Raw genomic sequence first — 19,741 nt, forward strand, 5'->3', positions numbered from 1 at the left:
TTTTGGCAACGGTTGTCTAGTTTTGGCAACGGTTGTCTAGTTTTGGCAACAGTTGTCTAGTTTTAGCAACGGTTGTCTAGTTTTGGCGACGGTTATTTAGTTCTAGCGATGGTCGTTTAGTTTTAGTAACGGTCGTCTAGTTCTAGCGACGGTTGTCTAGTTCTAGTAATAATCCTCTACTAGCTCCCGTTCTGGTGCCTCCCTAAGTAGGAAGGATATAAGGAAGAAAGGGTAAAAAAAATAAGGTAGCTATATAGGGGATATACTTAGCAGAGGTATATATAAAGGCTATTAGGAATATAGCGGGGACCTAATAGTAATATATATCGCTTTATATAGACTTTTATATAGAGCTTTATATAGAGTTTTATATAGAGCCTTATATAAAGCTTTATATAGAGCTTTATAGGGGGCATTACTTAAGGGAGGCGTTCCTATTAGGAACGTATTAGGATAATAGTCCTATTAGGAACGCATTAGGATAATAGAGTCCTATTAGAAACGTATTAGGATAAAAGAGTTTTATTAGGAACGTATTAGGATAATAAGGTCCTATTAGAAACGCATTAAGAATATTTTAGAATAGTAGGGTCCTATTAGGATCGTATTAGGATAGTTGGTTCCTATTAGAAGCCTATTAGGACAATTAGGAAAATTAAATCCTGCTAGGAGCCTACTAGGAGCCTATTAGGACGATTAAGACAATTAAGAAAATTTAAATCCTATTAGGAGATCTCTAAGATCTTAGTACCCTAATAAAATGCTAATATAGGAACTATAACGGGTACGGAACGTTAGCGACTTAGTTAATTAAGGTATAAGTACGGTAAAAGGGACGCGTAAGCCTATATAATTGGTAGTTTATAAATAAAGATCTAAAGCTAAAGAAAGGAAAGAAGATAGAGGGCGGCGCCGCTTGACGTTATATACGATCCTTATTACGTAATAGCAACTGTCTAAAACTGTATAAAACTGTCTACGACTATTTGCGACTGTCTGCGACTATTTGCTATAATCCACTAATATCTATTAGCTATAATCCGCCAGTTTCTATTAGTGCCGTAACATTACCCCCCCTCTAAAAAAGCCTGCCCTTAGGCTTTGTACGTCCGTATTATGTCTATAGGGTATTCTTATCTTTATACTTAATAGGCAGTTTATTATCTTCGCTATTCTAGTACTCTATTTACTTATTAAGGTACTTTAGGGGTCTGGGTTTATTAGAGTAACGACTATAAAATTCCTAAAGCTTATAGGGACTACCTATAAAGTTCTATATAGGGTACTAAGTAGGGTCTAGGTTGTACCCCTTCTAACTAACACGATATTTTAACGTTCCCCTTATAAGTTTATAGGCTAGTATTTCTTTAATTTCCTATTTATTGTCGCTATTAATTTAGATTAGTAGGGGAGGTTTATTCTTTTATCTAGGTAATAGGTCATTTGCAGCTTTTTATAGTTTATCTAAAGAGAAAATAGGGTAAACTTTAATTAAATCTGGGAGCTTTACTTTATATACGTTACCTATCTTTTTAAGAACCTTATACGGTCCTACTATCTAATAGTCTAGCTTATAGCTAGGTCGTTCTATCTTTTAGTTCTTTATTATAACCTAAACTATATCTCCTACGGCAAAGTTAGGCTCTCGCCTATGCTTATTTATCTACTATTATATTAATTTTTAGGCCTTTTCTAGATTTGTATAGGCTACCGTCTAGGCTTCTTCTAAGCGCTTAGTGTACTACTAGGCTTCCTTATAAAATAGCTTTTTATATATAATCTGGGGTCCTTCTAGTCTTTCCTAGTTAAAGCTTATATAGGGTAAGTAGCCTATTTCTAGCTGGATAGGGGCAAATCCTATAGAGTTATAAGGTAGGGTTGCTTAGGCGTAGTTTATTAGGGGTAATAGTTTAGCCTAGTTATCTTAGAAGAAGTTAATAAAGGGCCGAAGTCTCTAGTCTAAGTATTAATTTATAATTTCCGTCTAACTATTTATCTAGGGGTGGTATACTATAAAAAGCTTTAGCTTAATGCCTAAGATCTAGGTAAACTTATTCTAGAAAGCCGAAATAAATTACTCCCTATAATCAGATATAATAATATCTAGTAGTCTGTAAATTCGGTAGACGTAATAGATATATAGTTAGGCCGCCTCTTTAACATTAATATTTTTATAATAGGGGATTAAGAACGGGTGCTCACTAAAGCGGTTAACTAGGATTATAACTATATTATATCTATTACGGTCTATAGGTAGTTTATAGAAGTCTATAAAGATATACTGCTAGGGGCGTTCTAGTATTAAGAGTGGTTTTAATAGTTCTAGGGTCTTATCTCGTGGAATTATAGATCTATAGTAGTTGTTAGAGTTCCGTATATAGCGGTTAATATTTATAACTATTTCGGGCTAGTAGTAGCGGTCGCTAATAATCTTATAGGTCTTATTTTTTTCTAGGGTAGGCCGTAGAGACCTAGGTATAAGCTTCGGCAATAAGCTAGGTCTATAAGTTTTATTCCTTAGCTACTACTAGCCGTTTCTAGTGCTTAAGTAGTCCGTTTTTAAGGGACTATAGGCTAGTAACGTTCTTTACCTTTTTATAGTACTTCTATAGAGAGGGGGTCGTTTAGTTAGCCTATAGTAGTTTATTAATAAGGTTAAGTTTAGAGGAGTTAATAAAATATATCTTAGCGCCTAAGGAGTTTATACTTAGTTCTGCCCGTATCTAGGGGTTAAGGTATTCTAGTTGTAGTAACGTTTAGGTCTATAATAAGATCTTTACAGCCGTCTGGTTATCTAGGTCTTACTTACGCCTTATAAAAGCGTCCGCATAGTTTGTAGCGCCTAGTCTATATATAATTAAGAAGTTAAACTAAGATAGGGTATCCGCCTAGCGTNCCTACTAGGCTATAAGGGCCTTAGTTNTTATAAAGNATTNNAGGGCCTTATAATCTAAAACTACCTTAATCGGCTTAGGGGTCCCCTTTAGCTATATACGCTAGTGCTAAAAGCTAGAGATAATAGCTAACATTTCTTTATTATGGATATAGTAGATTAGCTCAGCATCTATTATAGTCTTTAAATAGTATATAATAGGGTGCTATTCTCCGTCCGATTGTTTCTAAGAAAAAATATTAGCTATTACGCCGTTTAAGGCATTAGTTTCTAGCATTAAAGGCTATTCTAGATTAAAATAGGTAGGTAGGGGAGCCGATACTAGCCGTTTCTTAAGCTTATTAAAGGCCTACCTATATATAGCGTTAAAGTAAAAGAGCTAGTCTTTTCTAGTAAGACGGTTAAAAGGCCAGGCGATCCTACTATAGTTCTTAATAAAGTATTAGTAGAAGTTACAAAAACCTAAAAATAATTATACCCCCTTTACGGTCTATAGGGGTGCCCACTAGTTAATTACGGCCGTTTTCTCTAGGTTGGTTTTAATTCCGTCTATACTAATAATAAAACCTAGGTACTTTATACATTTAACACTAAACTCTAACTTCTTAATGTTAATCTAGAGGCTAGCCTTATAGAGCCATTATAGGACTTTATAGACGTGCTCCTTATATTCTAGCTTATTCTTAGAGTAGATTATAATATTATCTAAATAGGCCGTATAGAAGTTGTTAAGGTAGTTAAAGAGTATATTATTTATATACCGCCGGTATATAGCTAGTCCGTTAGTTAGTTTAAAAGGAAGTACCTTATATTTATACGTTCCGTAATAGGTTTAAAATATAGTAAAATCTTTAGACCTAGGGTTTATTCTAATTTAGTAAAAGGCCTAGCGGATATTAAGCTTTATAAAGACCTTAGCTCTACTTATTTAGGCTAGAGTCTTATTAAGTAGGAATAGTAGATAGCGGTTCTTATGGGTTATATTATTAAGCTTATAGTAGTTAATGCAGAAGCAGAGTCCTCTATTTAGCTTTTTAGTAAAAAAATAGGTAAGGTAAAAGGGGCTTAGCTAGGCTTAATAAAGCCCTTATTTAGGTTATTAATAANATACTANTTTATAGCCTNNAATTTNGTAATANACTNCTTATANNNGGGGCTAAAGCTAAGGGTNTTTTCCTTACCCTGCTTAATCTTAATCTTATAGTTATATAGTTAGTAAGGTAGAAGTATATTAGACACTACTTTGGAGAATATATCCTTAAATTTCTAGTATTAATAGGGTAGCTTTTATTCTACTAGTTCCTTATTTATAAGCTCGCTTTCTTATTTACTAAGCTCGCTTTCCTTTTTTTTAATTATTTAATTAATTTTATATAAGCTCGTCGTAAAGGTAATAATATTAGGCTGAACTAAGTTCTAGTAGAATCCTACGGCACTAATATAGCAGATATTAACTAGTAGGAGGTCCGCTAGTTTCCTTATATCCGTTTTCCAGATCATATTTTGCGGTTTAGGGTTTATAATCTTTCTTAGCTCCTATTTTATTTTCTATAGATTATTCCTTTAATTTATTAGTTTAGTATAACGTTTAACGTCCCTTACTATTCTTTATAGCTATATAGGTCCTAAGCTCTCTATAGGGGGCTTTTTTAGGTTACTGCTAACTTCCTAGGTCTTTAATATGGGTGGCGTAATATAGGTAGTTTGGGGGCAATGTAGTATACAGATCCGTTGCGAATTAAGCTATATATCTTTCTTAAAGGCCTAGTCCCTACGTATAGTATCGGCCTAGTAAATAGTATTAATCTAGGGCCGTATAAGGTTTTTTATTATAATACTAATTTCTTTTATAAAGGAAGGGGTTAGGGGTAGGATTTTAGGCCAGATAAGCCGTCTACTCTATACGTTAAGCTATAAGCCTAAATTGGCTAGCTATTTTCGCCCTAAGATTATATTATAGCTACCTAGGTCCGTAATAAGGAAGGGGATATTATATTACCTTCGTCTATTAATATGGAGGTAAATCCGTAAGATAGTTATAATAGGTAGCCCTATCCACCCGTTATACCTACGGATAGGAATTAGTTTAGGCAGTTCTTTAATAGGTATATTTAGAAAGTTAGCTAGCTTTACAGCACATTAGGTATCTATTAAGATAAAAATATTTACTCTAAAGTTAGCTAAAGTAAAGGTTAAAACTTAGTATCTATTACAGAATAAAGTATAAGGGATAGTGTAGCTTCTTTTACTAACTAGCTAACCCAGATTAATATCTAATATATTAATCCCTTTTAACCCTAAAAAGGAGTCTTCCTTTAGGGTTCCTCTTTTTCTAACTCTACGCTATTTTCCTAGATTAATAGAACCTTGTCCACCTTTACGTTTATTAGGCAATTCTTTATATAGTAGCCTTTCTAACCGTAAGAGAAGTAAGCTCCTTAATTACTAAGGGCCTATATATAGGGGTTGCTATATATAGGCCAAGCATTCGCCGGATTTATGGTAGGACTAGCTATATAGCTAGCTGCTAAATTAGCGGCGGGCTATATAGGTGGTACTATAGAGGTTACTAATTATACTAGGGCGTTGCGGGCTATTCTTATATTACTTATAGTCTAATTTAAAGGGTTTCTGGCTTTATACCGTTTGGCACGTACCTTAATTTAGTAAAAGCCTTAGTTAATAGCTAAGCACTAATCCGTAAGTTCCTTTAGCGTCTATATAGTAGTAAAAACTAGTAGTACAGCTCGCTATAGGTCTAGGGTAAGCTTGTTAAATAGGTCTAGTATTAAATCTTCCTAAGGAATTTAAGCCTAGCCTACTAGGTGTAGAAAGCGGGTCTAAAAAGCTAAAAAGGTCTCTGTCGTTTTTATATTTAGGCTTTTATAATTAAGTTAGGCGTTTTATACTTTAAAGGGGTCCTTATAAATAGAAGATAGGTAAATAATTATCTCTTCTTTAGAGAGGAAGGGATTCGCTAAGTCTTATACATACTATAGACGTAGGTGCGTCTATACGTCCCTACCGGTATAGCCGAAGATATAGGCTATTTTAGCCTAAGCGGTAGGGAAGTAGTCCATATTAACTTTAAGCTTATCCTATAATTAAAGCTTCTAATTATTAAATATAGGGTTAGTTCCGTCTATAAGCAACAGGGGGTTTATAACCTTTATAGACCGCAATAATACTAATACTATATATTAGGCTAGAGCCTTAAGGACTATAGTAAGTCTCTAGGTATCTAATAACTCTTTACTAGGTATAAGGGGTTCTCTAGCTTTAAACAGCTCTTAAAGTTATTTAATTTTAGCGTTAGCTGCTATAAGCTCTACCTAGGAGTTTAAGTTAGTTACTATTTCACCATTAAAGATATTTAAGGGTCCTACGGCTGCTTTACCGGCCTCTATAGTTCTTAGTATAGTAATATAGTTATTAGGGTAACTTCTAATAGGATTCTATAGGGGTTTTAGTCTATATGTGTTCTATAGGTCTTATTATTCTTTTCTATTCTTTTAGTTTTATTTTGTTTTTTAAGTTCTAGTAATAGTCTTTAGGTCTATTTCTATATTCTATTCTTATTTATAGTCTATAAATATTTTTAAGTTCCTTCTTAGGAAGAAAAGTAGACGAGCTTTAGATAATATTAGCGACTTAGTTAATTAAGGCACGAGCACAGTAAAAGGGACGCGTAAGCCTATATGATTGGTAGTCTATAAACGAAGATCTAAAGCTAAAAAAAGGAAAAGAGACAGAGGGCGGCGCTGCTCGACGTTATATATGATCCTCATTACATAACAGCGACTGTTTGGAACTGTATGAAACTGTCTGCGACTATCTGCGACTGTTTACGACTATTCGCTATAATCCACTAATATCTATTAGCTATAATCTACTAGTTTCCACCAGTGCCGTAATACGGAACGTTATTAAATCTTTAAATATAGGGTCTATCCTAATTTAGTAGAAAGCTTAGCGGATATTAAGTTTGGTAAAGATCTTTGCCTAGCTTAGACATATAAGGGTCTTGTTAATTAAAGGAATAAAGTACTAGTCCTTTTAAGTAATAGCGTTTAGCTTTTAATAGTTAATACAAAAACAAAGGCTTTTATTAGGCTTTTTATAAATAAGATAGGGGAAGTAAAAGGGGCTTAACTTGGCTTAATAAACCCTTTATCCAAGTTATTAATTAAGTACTACTTTATTACTTTTAGCTTATCCGTTAATTATTAGTAGAGGGGGCTATAGCCTAGCAAGTTATTAGTTTCTAATTAAATCTTATAATTATACGTCTAATAAAGGGGTAACTTATCTAAGGCCGCTTTTAAGAATATATCCTTATAATCTATATAAATAGTAAAAAGAAGGCGTTTAACTAGTTCCATATCAGTTTCCTTAGCCAGCATTTCCTCCCTATTATTAATAATTTGGTTAATCTTATATAGGCTTATTATAAAGACCTTATTATCCTTCTAGTATATATTAAAGTAAAACGCTATAGCGCTAATTACGGCAATATTTACTATAGGGGGTTTATATAATAATAATGGTATATATAACCTTAGGGGCTTCTAGGGTACTAGCATTATTATTACTTCTTTTAGCTCCTATTGCATTTTTTAGAGGTTATCCCTTTATCCTATTAATACGTTCTTTTCTATACCGGTTAGATTTACGCAACTTAGATATTATCTATATTACTCTCTATCCCGCTTTTATATATAGAGTATCTTTATTAATATAGAGTTCTTTCTAGCTTCGCGGCGGGCGTCTTCTTAGGTAAAGGCTAGGTTACAGGCCCGGACATCCTACTAGTAGGTAGGGTTAGCCTTTACGGCTAGTGTCTTATAATTAGTTTAGATTTCCCTAATAAATAAGGGTAGTTTTAGTCTATCCTCTAGCTAAATAAATTATCTTTATTATATATTTAGGGCCGTCGAAATCGGACTCTGCACCTGTACGTAGTGACGGCTACGAACCTAGTCTTCGAAGTTTAGATCCAGAGCCAACGCAGAGACGTCGCACAGCGTGCGGACAGGACCTGGTGGTGGTTATGGGCGTTAAGGGCGGTGGTGAAAAAATTTTGGATGGTGAGATCTTAAAAACCACTACTATTGGCTCTCTACAAACGACGACTACTATACTATTCTCCTATCTAAGGCACCTGTACGATCCAACATGGATACACAGTATTCAATAACATCCCCCGTCCCCCAGTAGAAAGTATTAACGACCTCACATCGACGTACAAACAAACCGCGAATGAATAAACGAACGAGCAAATATACGGCCCCTCCTAACCCCTAGGGCGATCGCCCGCGGAGCATGCGGTCACTTGCCGTACTGCTATAATACTACTAAACTGGCAACCGGATAACCCCGTACGGTTTTCCTTGTCTCCTCTTAACGGAGTGGTGCCCTTAGAGAGGGCCTAGTGACTGGGGCCTAGGCATAAAAGATACTCAGATATACACACACACATCCCGCTTTTGTGTTTAGTATTAGGATAGTAAAACGAATAAATCCCCCTTACGCCTTCGATAGGCCTTAGGGGGGGGGAGGCATGGCGTATATAGCAAATGGTAATGGTTAACAAGAGATAGTATATAGGGGGTGGTCAAGATATGGGACATAACCACAAGTATACGGCAATCGAACGGTAAGGCCTAGCTAGGACGTAGTGAACCCTAGCTTTAGATAAGCTAGAGAAGGAAGCAGTGGTTCCTAAGGAGTTTAAAACATCCAAGGAGGAGGATAAGTAGTAGGCCCGCAGGGCCGCTGTTACGTACAGGCATGGCAATTCGGGGTTTTTCATCCTACTAAGGTGGCTTATAGGGTTTTTCCTCCCCCAACATATTAGGGGTTTTCTTCCTGTAAATTTACAAGTTTCCCCTGTGTACGGAGTAGTCTGCGTAGGCCGCATAGGATCCGTATCAGACGTTAAGCAATGAATTATTATTATTATTATTATTATATATTTAGCTAAATATTAAAATAGGACATCTATTTTCGGCTAAGGATTATATTATAGGACCCTAGGTCTAGGATATAGAAACGAATACTATATTAGCGTCGTCTGTTAAGAGCGATATATAACTTTAAGACGTGGGTAACTGGCCGACCGGCTTAGCCGTTATAGCCTTTTACCTAAATAGGTTTCTCTAATCGAGTAGCTTTTGCATTTAGAAATTTAGCAATATTATTTATATAGGTAGTATTTATAAAGGTAAAGCTATTTGCTCTAGTGTTAATAAGGGTAGTTATATTTACTCTATATCTATTTTAAAACACTATATATAGAATAGTAAAATACTTTCTACCTATTAACTAACTAAGATTAATTTCTTTAAGATTGATAGGGTACCCTAGGGGGGAGTCTTTCCCTAGGGCTCTTTTTTTCCTAACTTATTAGACGTTTCTCCTTCCTCTATCTCCTTAATATCACCTATATCCTTTAGCTCTAGGCAAGATAAAATAAAGTAACCCTTCTTATTATAGTTATAGCACGTAGCTAAGGTAGGGTTAATTAGAGTATTATAACGAGTACTAGTTAATGGTGTAGTACGTAGTTAGTTAGGCGAGGCTCGCTAGTGCGTAGATATAACCGCTTTTAGTATAAGGGCCGTTATAGCTTATCTTCCTACTCCAGCTCCTGTAGGTATAGTTAATAAGTTTTAACTACTATAAGCCCTTTTTTATCGATTAGAACAGGCGTTAATTTACTTTAGTTTTAAGTTAAGTAATAGACAATAGGCTGCGAGTTTTTAGTAGGTTAGTAGGTCGTCCAAGGCTACCGCGATCTTCTCTTATAGTTAAACCATTAGCTTATTATATAGATTTAAATAGTAGTTCTTAAGGGGAACCTAGCCTTCGCCCGCTAGGTATAAGAATTAAATCTAGAACTTAGTAAAGGATTAGTTTAACTTTATTATTAAGTTATTATAGTTATAACACGCGTTTTATGCTTTATTTGGGTTTATATATATAGCGGCTAAATGCTATAATATTTTATTAATAGATATAAAGTAGATAGGGGAGTCGTCCTCAAATTTGGCTTAAAGGTAACGTTAGGCATCTCCTATAGTTTTATTATAGAGTAAATATAAGCAATAATAATATATAGCAAGGTAGATATTATTAAGCTATATATATAAACTGTATAAAAAGGTCAAGACGTTGCGTAAGGAAAGAAGGTAGGAAAATATGAAGAAAGGGCATATATTGTTGACTTAGTTGCTTAGTTAATATATATATAGGCAGAATAGGGTTTAGGTTATAGTCCTGGCAAAACTTAGTAAAATTTAGTAGAACTTAGCAGAATATAACAGAATGCCGTAAATTGCCATTAGATTGCCATTAAATTACTATTAAATTGCTATTTCGCGGTTAATCTTTAATTACTAAGTTAGTAGAAACAGGTAAATGTATGTAAGGTATTACGGGGGTATCCTATAATAGTACCCCCCCTTTAAACTTAAGCTTCTGTAAAATGGGGCTATAGTAGTTCTAGGTAAAGTTTATAAAAGTCTTCTACGGCTTATATAAGTCCTATAGAGTTAATAGGTTCCCATAAGGACTTAATAAAGCCTCTCTATTTTATAAGATACATATATTAGCGTTTCCGTTTATTATACTTAATATTATTAATTCTTTTAATAAAGTACTCGTTCTTACTATCCACTTTAACTAGTAGGGGAGGGTCTTATATCTATCTAGGCAGGGCGTCTAATACGGGGGTAGTAGGGTAAAGGACTAATATATAGAATACGGGGTAGATTTTAACCGTATTAGGGAGCTTTAGTTAGTAGGCATAAGGAGAGATAACCTTTTTAACCTTATAAAGGCCAGCGTTCTTCCAATTAAGTTTCTTAGTACGTTGTTTTGTATTTAGATTTCTTATATCTAGCTAGACAAAATTACTAATTTAGTAGGCTGGTGCTAGGGTTTATTTCTTATTTACTATAGCTTTATAGATAGATTAAGCCCATATTATTTTATTAGTAAGGAACTATTATAGTTCCTCCATCTTCTCTATAAATTTATTTACTTTTATAACTTATAAGGCGTAATAAGCGGGGTAAGAAACATTACTAAAGGGCTTAAAACCTATTTATAGGTGCTAGCCGTAATTAGTTAGGAATGGGGAGACTTTTATAGTTTCTAAGACGGAATTATTTACAGTAAACTCGGCAAATGTAAGCCAGTTAATCTAGTTATCCTATAAATACAACGTGTATATCCAAATATACTATTCCATTATAGTATTTACGCGTTTTATTTAGCTATCCGTTTCTAGGTAATATATAATAAATAATAGTGCTTTAATACGGAGTTAAGTAGTTAGTTCTTTTTAAAATGCTAAGATAAACTAGCTACCTTTATTAGAGATAATCGTTTTAGAGAGTCCGTAGAGTTTCTATATATAATCTAGAAATAGTTAGGCAATAGTAGGTATTAATATATTAGGGCAGGCGATTAAGTATCTTATTTTAAATAGTTAGTCTATAACTACTATAATATTTATACAGCCTTTACTCTTAGAAAGGTTAATAATAAAGTTAATTAAGATATCCTTCTATCTTTGGTCCGGAATAGGCAGCGGCTTTAAAAGACCGTTATACGTCTTATGCGAGGCTTTAGCTCGTCGGTAGGTATAGTAGCTAGAGATATACCTTTATATTATATTATGCATATTTAGCTAATAATACTCCTATTAGAGTAGTTTTAGGGTCTTTCCTTAGCCTAGGTAGCCGGCGACAGGTAAATTGTATACGTATTTAAGGAGTTTAAGCTTAAGCTTATTGTAATTAGGGATAACTAGATAGTTTTAGTAATATAAGCGGTTTCTATAGGCTTCGCATTTACTTAGAAAAATCTTTTTAGAGCGTCTAATACCATCTTATATTAGCTTAAGCGTCTTTTAGATAAACTTATTATTTGGGTATTCGTTAACTATAATCTATTTAATTAATTAATTAGTTATTTTAAGGACGTATACTATAAGATCTTTAGTAGGAGGGTTAAATAGTTTAGGGCAAAGTAGGGTCTAATTTTAATAAAAGCGCACTTCTTCTAGGGCTAGCACGTCTTATAAATGTTGGGTTAAGGCATTAGGCTTCTAGCCTTAAACGCCTAGGCGGTATATAATTAAGAATCGGAAATAAAATAGATATTCTAACTAGCGGGCCTAATAATAACTTAGCTGTTTTATAGTTATAAAGTACTATAGGTTCTTATAGTTGCTAAGGACCTTAATTAGAAATCCAGCGCCTTCTAGTTTAGGTTGCTATTATTTAAAACATCTAATAATAGCTAATAATTCCTTATCGTAGATCTCGTAGTTATATTTAGCTAGGCTTAGTTATTTTAAAAAGTATGCTATAGGGTATAATACTCTATCCTCGTTATATTAAGACAGGATGCCTCTAGTAACATAGTTAGATAAATTAGCTTCTATAACACTTATTCGGTTTAGGTTAAAGTATTAAAGTATAGGCGCAGTAGTAAATATAACCTTTAGATAGGTAAAGGCCTTCTTATATTCCTTATTAAAGATAAAGACTTTATCCTTTTAGGTTAAAGCTATAAGGGGTAAAACTAGGGCGGAGAAGTTATTAATAAACCGTTAGTAGAAATTAGCAAATTATATAAAGGCTTTTACGTCCTTAACGTTCCTTGGTTCTTACCAGTTTATAATTACTTTAACTTTCTTTAGGTCTATTTATATACCATTTATAAAAATAAGGAGTCTAAGGTATAGGACTTCTATTTTATAAAACTCGTATTTATCTATATCTAATTATAGACTAGCTCCGTGTAGGGCTTATAAAATAAAGTTAACGTGTTTCTAATATTCGGTTAGGTTATTACTATATATTAAAATATCGTTAATATAAGTAGTATAGAAGATGTCTAAGTAGGGGTGTAGGGTATTATTCATATAATGTTAAAACGAGCTTAGAGCATTTGCGAGGCCAAAGGGTATTACTAAGTACTTAAATAGTCTATATCGGGTATAAAATGTAGTAAGTTATTTATCCCCTTTTATAATATAGAGATAGTTAAATATAGAGATAATATTAAGCTTTGTGTAGTAACAAGCCTTACTTAGTTAGTTTAGCATCTCTTATATTAATGGGATTAGATATTAGTTCTTAACGGTAACGGCGTTAAAAGCTTAGTAGTCTATATAAAAGCGTAGACCGCCGCTAGGTTTCTTAATAAAGATTATTAGTACGGCTATAGGCGATAAGCTTACTCTAATAAATCCTTTACTTAGGTTCTTGTCTAAATACTTTTATAGCACTTAGAGTTTATTTTAGGATATTCTATATAAGGGTCCAAATCTAGGCTACTTTCCTTCTTTAAGTATAATCTTATAGTTATATAGTTAATATTCTAGTAGCTTATCGGCTTCCTTTTATAAGAATATATCTAGGCAATAATAATACTCTATTAGTACCTTTATGGCAGGGTTAGTGTACTTCTTTAGTGCTAAGGCCTTTTTAATATCGGCTATCGTAACAGCAAAGATTGTATACTTAGGTTTCTTAGCAAGTTGCGCTAGTAAGGTAGCTCTAATTATGCAGATATCTAAGGTGCTAAGCTCGCTTGGATTATCTATAGTTTCTTATTTAGGTTTAGGTTTAGTATTAGGTACGGAGTTAGTATTAGATTTAGGTTCGGGTTCTTTAAGAATTCTTTTTATAGTGGAATACTAGTCTTTTTAGTATTTTTATATATAGAGCTTAAGCTTTTACTTAGCTCGGGGTAGTATAGTGCTTAGTAATAATTTATAGAATTTAGTAGTGTTTTCAGATCCTTAGTAGATATTGGTAGAATTCTTAGGCGTAGAGTAGGCATTAGTGGAAATCTTACGTCGGTGGAATTTAGTGGAATTCCTAGGTTAGTGGAATCTGGTAGATTCCTTAAGTATAGGGTAAATAGTTATGGAAATTTTAGACTGGTGGATCGTAGTAGATTTTTTAGATTTTAGTTCTAGGTCTAAGCAGCGAGTTATAAGGCACTTTTGCTTATAACAGAAGGCGGTAAATAGAAGCTTAAGGTTGTCCTAATTAATAGTTACCTTATATAGCTTTATCTAGGGTTATTTAAGGATTACTAAGTAACCTAGGGTAGTAACAAAAAGTTTAATTAATTCTTTATAGTTTAGGTATTAGAGTTTTAGGAATACTATATGGGTAATATGGCCTAAAATAGTACGTTTACTATTAAATCTAAATATATTAATATGCCGGTTAAAGGGGGTTAGGGTAAAACTATTATCTTATATAAAGATCTTATTAATAAATCCTATGCTGCTAGCTCCTATGTTAATTAGGATTTAAGTATTAGCCTATTAACCATTCTACTAAAGACGGCAGTTAATAGTTATGCTATAGTCCCAAGAGTTAGAGTTTATAACGTTAAATATGTTTAATAAAATCCTATAGTAGAGCTGTTTTAGAGAGTAACTTAGCTCTAGGACCTTCCTTCTAGAGGTAATTAGGGTGGGGTTCTTATAGGACATCGGCTATAGCTTCGTCCTTATAAATAGTGCTTATTAGATACAGGGCTAAAACTAGGTAAAAATTAGGGATAGTAACTAGAAGATTAATACGGTAAATAGCTGCTAGTATTAGCCGTTTATAATTCGTGTTTAGGTATAGGGATAGAGTAATAGTTAGAGAGGTAAGAGCTACTTTTATATTTAAAGTAGAGGCCTAGCTTAATACGTTGTTCTTATTTAAAGGACCCTAGTAGGGTATACCCTAGGGTCCTAGTGTCAATATCTATAGCGTTAGGGTGCTTAGGCTAAGATAATAACTTAGTAAATATTTACGGGGTTGCCATATTATATCGTGGAGTAGGCTTCGGTATTAGGCGTAGTATATTATTATATCGTTTATTAATAACGTTTACGCAGGTATTAAGGGCTCTTAGTAGGTCTACGCCTATTAGGGAGGTTTTTAGTTTAGGGCTTAAGAATTTAATAAGGCTGTTAATTAGTACGGAGTTATTCCAGCCTGTTTCCTTTATATAATAGTTAAATTTGGAGAAGTATACTAGGAAACTTTTCGCTCCTTAAGTTATATAGTTTTATCTTTCTTTAAGCAGTAGCTTAGCGGTTTAGGTTACTATATATAGCTTTAAAAAGTACAACTAGGCTTTATACTAAGTTTGGCTAAAGCAGTTTAATAAGGTTAGCTATATCTCCTTGTCACGGGACGGGGCAGTGGCTATAAGACGTATGTATTCGAGGAGTTTACAAGACGTTGCGCGATCGATCGTAAGGGTCGAGGGCGTAAGGAGGTGATATACCTACGCGTAGCTGATATAAGCTGTACGCGAGGTGTATGTAAGAGCACGGGGCTCTCCTATAGAGGCCCCTGCGGTGGGGTTCCGTAATACTACCCCCCCTCCTATAAAGGCGGAGCTCCGGCGACGCTGTAGTTACTATATATATATAGAAGGGACACTTAAGGTATAGAAAAGAAGAAAAGGGGGGTATCGCTAAAGGCTTAAAATAACGTTATGTAATAAGGCTTGGTATCTAAGAATCCGACCAATTAGATAACTTTAACCGCCGGTTAAAGTTCCTGGATATCTTAACGATATTCCGGTCACGTGATTGTACTTTACCGCAATCTAACGGCAATCTAACGGCAATTTGCCCCTATATAGTAATGTATAACGGTTTAACTCTATAAGGGCTCCTATAGAGGATTAGGTATAAAATCTCTGCTTAGGCCCGGTTTCTGTGGGTTTATATAGTGAAAGTTGCTGATTAGATCCTTTGCATTTTTAAAGTCTTTTTATAGTTGCCATTCTGGCTGGTCTATATTGAATCCTATATATATAGCTCTGTAGTAAAGCCGTCGTCCTCTGCCTTTACTAAAGTATTTAGAGTTAATAATTCGTTTAACGGTCCACTCCTTATGGTTCTTATCTTTATTCTTATCTCAGATTAGTACTAGTAGGGGTTTAGGCTATATCTACCCCAGTAAGGGGTTAGGCTAGTAAAGGTGTAGTAGCTATAGGTAAAATACAGGCTATATCCCGCGGGTGGCTAGGGTAGGCAGGAGCTCTAGCTTATATACGGCTCCCCTATTAATAACTCGTTTAATTAGGTAGGGGCCGAGGTTCTTATAATCGAGTGACTTTATAGGCCTCTGTATAGAGATATTATGTGTATTTAGCCATACCTAGTCGCCAACACGTATCTTTGGTGGTGGCGTTTTATAACAGTTAGCGAAGTAAGCCTGCTTTACTTAAGCCTAGGCCATTTCTCCCTTGTAGTAGTTAAGTAGATTTTTTATACGGTCTATATGCTGGTCGGCAAGTAGCATCTTAAGGCGTTTTCTATATAGTAGTTTCTTATTAATAGGTTCTGGTAGTTCTATGCCGGATTAGGGGTAATATCCCTTGTTCGCGAAGAACGGGGTAAGTCCTATAGTAGTTAAGACGTAGTTATTTACTGCGAATTTACCTAATAGGAGGTGATCTATCTAGTTATTTTAACTATAGGCGACTACCTATCGTAGGTACGCTTTTATGCTAGCATTAGCGTTTTCCGGTTGCCTAGTAGTTTTATAGTAAAAGGATGTAGATATCTTAACGGAGATGCCAAGGCGTTAGCAGATTTGTCTCTATATATTAGAGCCGAACTATATGCCTTAGTTGGACGTAATTAAGTTAGGTAACTTATGTAATCGGTAAATTTCGTAAAGGAAGGCATTAGTAACGTCGCTAACGGCTATACCTTTAGTTAGGACGTAGTGGCGCTCTTTTATAAGTTAGTATATTATTATAAGGATGTTCTTATAGGTATGGCCATATTGCTTACAGGGTAGTAGGTTAATAATAAAATCTATGGCAATATCTGCCTATTATTATATAGGTACTAGTAGAGGGTGCAGTAGTCCTTAGTACTTTATATTAAAGGCCTTAGCGCACTTATAACCGTAATAGGCGCCTATAAAGCGTTTAACTAAGTCTATTATTTTAGGCCAGAAGTAGTATTAGCTAAGAAGCTTATAGGTTCCTTTTTTACCTAGGTGGCCGCTTAATTAGAGGTTATAGGCTATTTGGATTAGTTGCTGTTATAGATTTTCTAAGTTAGGGATAAATAGACGGCCTCTATAATAGAGCCTGTTTTCTTTTACTTTTAAGGCTGCTATATTAATCTGGCCTAAGCTTTAGAGTTTAGTTAGCAGCGTATAAGCGCTAGCGGTCTTTGCGGTAATAAGTTAATGCAGTAATAGGTTAATAGAGGTGTTATATGCCGTAGTAATAAGCTTATTAATTTTAGAAGGTAATTTTAGTTCTATAGTATAGAGCTAAGGTATAGTTAGCTCTATTGTAGGTAGCATACCTAGGGCCAAATTCCATACTTTTAGGATTATCTATTATTAGAACTAGTTATAGGGGTCATCTTTAGACTAAGGAAGGTCTTATAAGCGGCGTGTTAGGCTATTAGGCTTAGTACCTTATACTTCTGGCCTATATATAATTTTAAAGTTAAAACCAGAGAGGAACTCGTTCCAGCGTACTTGGCGTTAGTTTAGCTGTTTTATAGTTATAAAGTACTTAAGGTTGCAATAATCCGTAAGGACTTTAGTTAACTAGTTAGGTTCTACTAAGGAGAGTTCTAGTTGGAATTCCTTAAACGCTTATATAATTGCGAGAAGTTCCTTATTATAGATCTTATAGTTATATTCTTATAGTGTAAGCTTAAATAAATAGAATGCGACTAAGTAGAGGAGACCGTTGTCACCCATCTAGGAGAGGATGCCTGCGTTAACGTAGTCTAAGAAGTTAGTCTTAAGATAGAGTTATTGTCCTAGTATAAAGTAAGCTAGGATAGGTACTTTAGTAAAAGTATCTTTAAGGTCTTAGAATGCCTTCTTGTATTTAGGCGTCTAGATAAAACATAAATATATTTTTCTTCCTTTCACGGAAAGGCCCTTTATTCGTATTATTGTTATAAGTAGTGCTATAACACCTAAGAAGTTATATATAAATTTTTAATAGAAGTTGGCGAAACTAAGGAAAGCTTATACGTCTTTAATGCAGTTAGGGGTTTGCTATTTAGTAATTATATATACCTTCTTAGGGTCTATACAGATACCCTTAGTAGTAATAATTAGTTTAAGGTATTTTACTTCTATGACTAAGAATTCACACTTCTTTAAATTAATATAAAGTCCTACGTCCCTAAGGCGCTGTAGGACCTTTTAAACGTGCTTAGTATGCTTAAAAGGGTTATTGCTATAAATAAGTATATCGTCTAGGTACGCAGAGTAGAAGTCATTAAGGTAGTCCTATAAGGCGTTATTAATATAGCTTTAAAAGCTGCCTGGGCCGTTATATACGCTAAAGAGTATAACAGTATATTTAAATTGGCTAAAGCGTAATGCGAATGCGGTTTTTTATTTATTACCTTCTCGTATTCGGAGGCAGTTAAAGGCGGCAATAATATTAAGCTTGGTATAGATTTTAGCTTAGCTAAGCCGCTTAAAAGTCTCACGTATAAGTGGTACGGGGTATTAGTTCTTAATTATAATAGCGTTAAGTCCTCTATAGTTAACGTAGAATTAAATACCTTTTCTTAGCTTCTTAGTAAGGAGAATAAGGGCGGCTGCTAGGGATATGCTAGGGCGAATAAACCCTTTATTAAGGTGTTTGTTAATATACTTTTTAATAACTAGAAGTTCGTTTTTTAATATTAGGTAGGGTCTCTTATAGAGTGGCGTTTTTCCTTATTTAATATTAATGGCATAATTATTAGGTTAATATAGGGGGAGTATATCTGCGCTCTTTTATAAGTATATATTAATAAAGTTATAGTACCTCTTAGGGAGGAGCTTGCAGAATTCCTTATTAGTAAGTCCTTTTTTAAGCTTTATAAACTTCTTAAAGTCTAAAGGTAAAAGTCTATAGAGTTCTACGGGGGCATTGTTTTCTAAAAGGTCGACTATATCTATCCTATTACTNTAGAGGACATAGTCCTATTCTTTATTAAGCTTATATAGTTATAATTANGANGCTNNNGTAACGGTCCAGCCTTTNNTANNTACTATGCGGTAGAAGGCCGCGGCACTTANNTAGTAGTAGTTNNTTNTAGGTAGGGTAATAAGGGGTTCCTTAGGTTGGTATCCTAGGGAGTAGATAAAGGCGGCTAGGCTATATCCTAGGCAGGTCTCTCTACAGTATTTAGAGTTAAAGGTTACTTTTTTCTTTTTCCAGTTAATGGCGGGGTTGTGTTATTTAAGCTAGTTTATTCCAAGGATAATAGGGTAGTTAGTAAGTGGTGTAATATAGGCCTAGAGTTCTTCCTAGTGCCTATTTATATCTAGATGGAGTTATACTATGTAGGTAATCTTCTATACAGTATAACTACTATTAGCGAGTTATAGGGCGCGGGCTTTAGTAAAGGGTAAGGTAGGTAGGTTATAAGTACACATAAATTAGGTATTTATAAATTTATTAGTAGCTCCGCAATTAATTATAAAACGGCTTTTATATTATTTTTTAGCAGTAGTTCCTATTACGGGTAAAACTATCTATTTCCGTCTATTTATCTTTACTAAGTTATCTATTAAGCAGGCCGATATGTAGATCCCCTTATTATTAGGGCGTCCTAACCTGCAACTTAGGGCTAGGACTTAGCGTTTTCCGTTTTTGTATCCAACTCTACTACTATTACTGCGTCTTCGTCTTATACGGTAGTAGCATATAGCGACGTATTTAGTATTTAAGGTACTAGGTTAGGTGTTAGGCGGCGGCTACTAAACCTAGCTATTAGGCAGTTTAGGCTATAGCTATAATAGCCTTTTTAATAACATCTAT

The sequence above is a fragment of the Cenococcum geophilum genome (genome assembly GCF_001692895.1).
Source record: "Cenococcum geophilum 1.58 unplaced genomic scaffold K441scaffold_68, whole genome shotgun sequence".
Taxonomy (NCBI): Eukaryota; Fungi; Ascomycota; class Dothideomycetes; order Gloniales; family Gloniaceae; genus Cenococcum; species Cenococcum geophilum.